The following is a 7,745-nucleotide window of genomic DNA, read 5'->3' as shown; positions in this document are numbered from 1 at the left end:
AGAAACTGTTAATAAGAGGAGGGAAATAACCCGTCATTAATTTGGGAAAATGCCGTAAGCAGGATTCATAAACATAAAACCCTAAGCAAAACACCCACCCCAGAGCACATTGGGCTGGGTCCTTTTGCCTCAGGTTCTTAACTCCAGCAACCAAAAGTTCCCTTAACATGCCCCCTCCCTTCTCACTCCACTGCCCCCCACTCACAGCTGCTGTCCTTGGTCAGTGAAGACTCAGAGTTCTAAGGTGCATCCGTGTGAGCCCACCTCCCACCCTGGTGGGGGGCACCTTGCTCGCTTTGCTGTCCGGGCGCTCACTCTGGCATCAGCCGCCCTGCCGGCCGCTTGCCTCCCGCTTGCCGCTCCGCTCCGCCAGCCTCCCTGCCGGCCGCTTGCTGTTTCGCTCCGCCAGCCTCCCTGCTGTCCTCTTGCCACTCTGCTCTGCCCTCTCTTGGATGTCATAAGTCCCCGCACTGAACACAGCTCTCAGTGATTTCAGGTCTCAGTGGGGGAGCCTCATTGTCCCAAAGTAGCCCTAATGCTGAGGCCTGGTTACACTGCTCTACAGGCAAAATGCTTCTGAAATAAATGTAGTCAAACTTTACTAATTCTGGGTCACTGAGAATGAAACTGATGCTTAAAATTGTTGATTGGCTCTAGTTTTCAAGTTATGCTATTGGGTAACATCAAAATACATAATAAATAGCACATTTTATCTCTGAAGCAGATGCCTTCTCAAAAATTGTAGACCAGTGTTATGGGGGGGTGGGGGGGAAGGGATAGGTCAGTGGTTTGAGCATTGGCCTACTAAACCCAGGGTTGAGAGTTCAATCCCTGAGGGGGCCACTTAAGGAGCTGGGGCAAAAATTGGTCCTGCTAGTGAAGGCAGGGGGCTGGACTCGATGACCTTTCAAGGTCCCTTTCAGTTCTGGGAGATTGGTATATCTCCAATTAGTACCTTTAGTGATTTCAGCTCTGTTGATGTGCAATAAGACTCTCCATTGAGTCTTTACCAGGCCTGCAATTACACAGCAGAGAGAAGAAGGGACAAATGATGCCTAGGCACCCTAGGTTGGGCCCACACCACCAGATGCAGGTCCATATATCCAACCTCTCTCAACTCACTGGGCTTTGGCACCCCTGTCCCCTGCCTTGCAAGTGCCATTTAGCTGAGGGTGAGTCCCTCACTCAGGGCATGCCAAGCACAGTTCTGCTGCCCTGATTCACAAAAGAAGGACAATTCCCCTGATTACCCCTGCCCCCAATATGAAAGAGACTTGTGATCCAACACAGCCAAATATAATAATTTGGGCAAAGCAGCCCCATCATGCTCAGCGAGCACCTATGTAGGGTGGGTTTGTCCATGCAAACAAGGTCGGCTCCTGAAGTCCTCTTCCCCAGCTCGTCACTAGGGGAGAGCTCATTCAGACCCCACTTACATGTGAATAAGAACATCCTTCCTTTGTTTCTCCACTGGGGATTCTCACACAGAGAGGAATTATTCAAAGTGAGTAACGGTCAGATAAATCAGCACAGGAGCGAAGCACAGAAAATGACACTTCCCGGGGATGTCATATCCAAGTCACCACAAAGCACCAAAAACCAAAGGACCAGCTGGCTGGGGAATGGAGTTGAAGGTGACCCAAAAGAATGAAGCACATTCAGAACAGAAGCCTTATTATTCTGTCACACCACATCACGCAATGTAATTTGTGTCCAGGCACAATACCAGGGGTAACGAGGTGTCTACCCCAACTATGAGGCTGTCTCAGAATAACTTGTCATTGAGTTTCATGTGGGAGATTTTCAGTTTTTGGTCCTCGTTTCAGTCACTTCCATGGGGGAAATGTTCTGAACGGGTACACGGGTAATTCCCAAAGGCATGAAGGGCAGTTATGAATCTTGCTGACATTGAAAGTGAATTTGAACTAGACACCGTGAGTGAAATACTGACCTTATCGAAGTCACTGGAGAAACTCCCACTGGGTTTCATACACTACTATTGTTATTATCTATCATTTATATTGTGGCCATGCCTAGGAGTGCGGATTCTCACTGAGTGATTAAGGGTTAGGATTACAATCCCCCCACTCATCCATTTGAGTCTCCCTCGCGCTCACGGGGAAAAGCCAGGCCCAGCTGCAAAGTTTGTACCTGATCCATTGGATTAGGGCAGCCAATGGTGGTCAGACGTGATGCTGGTCACATCACTTTCTTGTGTGCCTTTGGCTATGAAATTGCCTTGCCTTTGCAGATGGTGAGCCATTTGCTTGGGGGAGACAACTGCTGTTGACAAGCTTAGAAATGCCTGTCTCAGACCAGCGTCTCATTGGGCTAAGTACTGTACAAAGCCAGAGCCCCTGCCCAGAAGGGGTCACAAAATATAAGACAAGAATCAGCTGGGAAATCTATGAGATAGCGTCCGTCAGCATGATGCACAGTGGGCTCAGCAAAACAGCTGTCAAGTTTGTGTGGAAGGAATCACAGCAGAGGAGAGTTTGAAGATGAATGATGTAGCTTTGCAGACGTTTACTGGGTGCTCTTCCTAATCGTGCGCAGCAGAATGGAGGAAAACATGAAGCTGCTTCTTTGAGAATGTAAAGGGGTAAAACATGCTGGCATCAATGGCCAATTGCAGGAAAGAGTCGATGTCTCACTAGTGCATGAGAGACGACTGGTAGGGTTGGGCTAGGACGTGGTGGGTCTATAAAATGAAGACAGATTGCTTAGATTTGATGAAGTGTCAAGAGCGGACCCAGCAGGGGAACACAAAGCAGTGGTGAGTTTTCCAAAACAACGAGGGAGGAAAATTAGAGACACGTGTTGGGTGAAGCAGTATCTTTTACTGGACCAGCTCCTTTGGTCCAATAAAATGTAAGACCTCAACCACCTCACATCCGAAGAAGTGAGCTTTAGCTCACGAAAGCTCATGCTAAAATAAATTTGTTAGTCTTTAACTCACCCACCTTGTGTCTCTAATATCCTGGGATTGACACAGCTACAACGACACTGCAGACCAGCTGGGGAAAGGACCTTTGAAGAAAGACAGATTCCAGTGGAGCCAGGATTTCCCCCTGATCTCTACTTGTGCCTTTGAAAAAATGCCCTTACAAGGTCTAAGAGGAAACCAAACCATTCGCCTTACTGTACATCACTATTCACTCGGTTATAAGCTCTGCAAGGCTCTGGAGCTCTTATTTTTGTCTATTTAATGCCCAGTGGCAAGGAGTGCTGAGCTCTGTTCAAATAGCTCAGAATTAACGAGAAAACAGTACGACTAACAATACTGCAGAAAGAGAAAGCATCACAGGGAAATGGTACAAGCAACCGGAGCAAGGCAGGGTACCAGAGATGAAGTAACTAATGCAATAAAATGTGCACAGATCTCAGCAACTAAGGAGCCATTTTAGGCTCTGTGAGGAGCCATTCATCTCGCCTGTGGATTGAATATCTAAAAGTGTTTCTTGTATCCATTTTCCATAGGAAGTGCCCCTAGCACAGAAAGGTAGAACAAGAACCATTGACTGGTTAAAACATTGTTAAAACCACACAAGTTGGAATTACAGAGTGGGGGGAATTTTTTTTCAGATGAATAATTTCTTCTGTAAAAAATAGAAGTTTCAGGTCAGCTAAAAGTATTTGGGTATTCAGAACAATTCTCTGAATTCACACTGGACACAAAAAACATTGAAAAAATAATGTTGAAAAATTCAGAACCTTTCAGTTTAACATCTTTGAAATGAAAAGATCTCTCCTTTTTTCTTTTCAAATAATATTTTGTCCAAAAATGTGGCTAGATCTGAAAGGAAATGGTGTTTAGTTCAACGCAAACTGAATGTTGTTCAGTATTTCATTTCAGCAAGAAAAACCTAATAATTTCCATTTTTGGAACAAACTACAAAGAAAGATTCTCCATCTCTTAAAGTCTTCAGATCAAGACTGGATGCAATTCATGAAGATATGCTTTCATCAGGCAGAAGTTATTAGGCTGAATGCAAGGCTAACTAGGTGGAAGTCTCATGTCTGTTTTATGCAGAAGGTCAGACGAAATGACGTAATCACCCCTTCTGGCTTTATGGTCTATTAATCTGGCTGTGGAGAGACAAATTCACCCTGTGTACTGCTGAGGACCCACCAACCCCATTGTGAAACCTGGCAAGAAGTAAATGACCATCCATGCTCTCTTCACTCCTGCATCTTTGTGGTTTGGGATTTTCATGAGAGCCTCACACATTTAGAAAATGCTCTGCTACAGACGCCCTTCAGAGCCTGTTTGACTTGTTTGTTGTAGAGAGCGTAGATGTAGGGGTTAAAGAGTTGAGCCACCACAGAGTACAGAAAGGACACAACTTTCTCAAAGTCCCTCGCTCCCCGCTGTCCTAGTCAGACGTACCTGAAGATGGAGCTACTGTACAATATCACAACCACCATCAGGTGAGCGGAGCAGGTGGAAAAGGCTTTTTTCCTTCCTGTGGTGGACGGGATGCGTATGATAGTGGAGATGATACAGCCATTGGAAACGATAGTGACTGTTAAAGTACCAAGTAAGATAACTGTTCCTGAAACCAAGATCATCACCTCAATGTGTCCCGTGTCCCTGCAGGAGAGTTGTAGCAATGGGGCCGTATCGCAGTAGAAGTGGTTTATGACATTTGGGCCACAGAACGGTAACAGCACAACCATAAAGGCTGGAGGAAAGCACAAGAGAAAACTCATCACCCAGAAGCCCAGCACTAACTGGAAGCAGACCCTGCCATTCATGATGGTGCCGTAACGCAAGGGATGGCAAATAGCCATGTAGCGGTCAAAGGACATCATACCCACATGGAAAAATACACAGGTGCCCAGGAGGAAGAACAACAACAACTGAAGGAAACAAGCAGGGAGGGAAATAGATTTTCTCTCTGTCAGGAGGCTGTAGAGGAACCTGGGCATGATGACGGAGGTGAAACAGATTTCCAAAAAAGAGAAGTTCCTCAGGAAATAATACATGGGCGACTGGAGGCGATAGTCCACCAGGGAGAGGCTGACAACAGTGATGTTACCCATTATGGTTAACAGGAAGATAACTAATAGAACCACAAACAGGTCGGTGTTTAAACGGTGTCTGTTGGACAAGCCCAAGATGATGAATTCCACCACGGTGCTCTTGTTCTTCATTCTCAGATCATTCTTAAAAGAAAAAAATCAAGATGCACGTCAAAAACAGCGCGTATGGAATGTTTGCAGGAAAAATTCTGTAAGTCAATAGAATATACATCCTCAATGGGAGTTGGTTACTGTTACTGAGTAGGGACTGTCAGTGTGGGGGATGGGAGAGCCGGGGAGGACTTTGGGTGATGGACAATACCTGAGCCTGTAACCTGAGCTAGGCAGAGGGGAGGGGAGGTCAACACCTTTGCCCGGGAAGCTAGACAAAGGGAGAGAGCTGGCTGGAGAGGGATGGGTCAGTTTCAGTTTGAGGCTGGGGGGTGCAGTGCAGGGAATCCCAATCTGGGAACTAAGCTCCCTGCACCCCAGAAGGACCAGTTTGAGGGGTCCTGGCTCTGCCCACAAGCTCTGCTGTATCCTGCGTGCCTGTTGTCCAATAAACCTTCTGTTTTACTGGCTGGCTGAGAGTCACTGTGAGTCCCAGGAAGCGGGGTGCAGATCCGGACTCCCCCACACTCTGTGACAACTGGTGGTAGAGGTGGGATCTACTGCACCCCGTGGACTGTGCTTCCTGCAGTAAGTGACTGGGGAGCAGTAAAACGAAGGGGCGATTGTAGGGGTGATTAACCCCTGTGAGTGTGTGCCCAGTGAGAAGGACTTTGCAGTAACAGGGTCCCCCGGGGGATCACAGCGAGCGGTCCCAGGGGTGGAGGAGTCTGCAGCTCAACCCTGGCAGAGAGGTGGTGACCTCAAGGACTGGCACACTAAGGGTCCCCCTGGAACCCGTGGGGAGCGGCGAGCACCCCAGCCTGCAAGTGGCCAGCAGGAACATGTATGCCAAGTGGCATAAGTGCGACCTGGTGGAGCTGTGCAAGCAGAGGGGGCTGCGCAGAGGGATGCTCACCAAAGACCAACTGATTGCCCAGCTGGAGGAGGGAGATCGCGTGAATGAACTGATCCCGGTCTCTGAGGGAAGCAGCCTGGCAGATGCAGCACAGGCACCAGCGTCTGTTACCGCTGGGAGTGGTCAGCCGGCTGCTGAGGGCTTCCCGAGACCCCTTCTCCCTATGCCTAGGGGGAGGGGGAGGAGGAGCCCAGCGACTACTGAGGGCACCGTGACCCCCCAGACCAACAGGGGATCCTCCCGGCAAAGCTCACCCAGTAGCAGGGGATCGTCCCGGCGATGCTCGGCATCCGTGGAGCGCAAGCAGCTGGAATGGGAGAGAGAGCTAAAACTGAGAGAGCTGGAGGATCGCGAGAGACAGAGGGAACATGAAGAGAGACAGAGGGAACATGAAGCGACACAGAGGGAACATGAAGAATGACAGCGTCAACATGAGCTGGACCTGGCGAGGCTGGGGGGCAGCAGGCCCCCGGCTGCAGGGAGTTGGGGGGGCCAGGACTGCACGGAGCTTTGATAAGTGCATCCTGGCCCAGCGTAAGAAGGGGGAGGACATGGATGACTTCCTGGATGCCTTTGAGACGGCCTGCGAGCTGCACCAGGTAGATCCTGTGGACAGGCTCTGGGTTCTCACCCCCTTGCTGGACCCCAAAGCCGTGGCATTGTACGGCCAGCTGGGGGAGGCGGAGAAAGGGAACTACGAACTATTCAAACAGGCCCTGCTGTGTGAGTTTGGGCTGACTCCTGAGATGTACCGGGAGAGGTTCCGGAGTCAGGATAAAACCCCTGAGGTCTCATATCTGCAACTAGTCATCCGCATGGAGGGGTACGCCAGCAAGTGGGCAGATGGGGCCCAGACGAAGGGGGACCTGGTTAAACTGCTGGTACTGGAGCAACTGTATGAGTGGTGCCCATCCAACCTGAGGCTGTGGTTGAGAGACCAAAAGCCAGAGAACCCGGGACATGCAGGGCGGCTGGCTGATGACTTTGTGAAGAGTTGGTCAGGGGGTGGCAGGAAGGAGCCCCAAAGGAACAGGCCCGCCGTGATGCAGAGAGAGAGTCATCCTGGGACCTCCCAAAGGGGGAATAGGGAGAACCCCCTCCCAAGGGGAACGGCCAGCGTCAGGGACAACCGACCGGTTCAAGGGGACCAACGAGACATGAGCTGCTATCACTGTGGCCAGAGGGGCCAAATACGGTCCCAGTGCCCCAGGCTCAAGGACAGACTGAGCAGACCGACCCCACACCAGGTTAACTTGGTAGAGACCCAGCCGGATGAGGGGCAGCGTTCACAGGAAAGGGGGGCTGGCCACGTACCACCTGCGAAGGAGGGCCCCAGGTCAGCTCCTCTGGGGGGCTGGATGTTCCAGGCTCCGGGTATTGGGTTTACAGGGTGGGCACGGGGCTGCCCCTCCAGAGAGAGTGCCTTGTTCCCCTGGAGGTAGATGGGAGGAAGGTCACTGGGTACTGGGACACAGGCGCAGAGGTGACGCTGGCCCGGCCCGAGGTGGTGGCCCCAGAGCGGATGGTGCCCAACACCTACTTGACCCTGATGGGTGTGAGCAGGACCCCATTCAAGGTGCCCGTGGCGAGGGTTCACCTGAAATGGGGGGCCAAGGAGGGCCCCAAGGACGTGGGGGTACCCCCACATTTGCCCACGGAGGTGTTAATGGGGGGGACCTGGAGGTCTGGCCAA

The 7,745-nt window shown here is 50.6% G+C and overlaps 1 pseudogene; it reads right to left on the bottom strand.

Moving 5' to 3' along the window:
* Positions 1-4,212: 4,212 nt before the first annotated feature.
* Positions 4,213-5,157, bottom strand: LOC123347993 (annotated as a pseudogene).
* Positions 5,158-7,745: the final 2,588 nt, after the last annotated feature.

The sequence above is a fragment of the Mauremys mutica genome, chromosome 13, assembly GCF_020497125.1.
Source record: "Mauremys mutica isolate MM-2020 ecotype Southern chromosome 13, ASM2049712v1, whole genome shotgun sequence".
NCBI lineage: Eukaryota > Metazoa > Chordata > Testudines > Geoemydidae > Mauremys > Mauremys mutica.
Note: the sequence above shows the minus strand (reverse complement) of the source record. Positions and strands in the feature narration are given on the sequence as shown.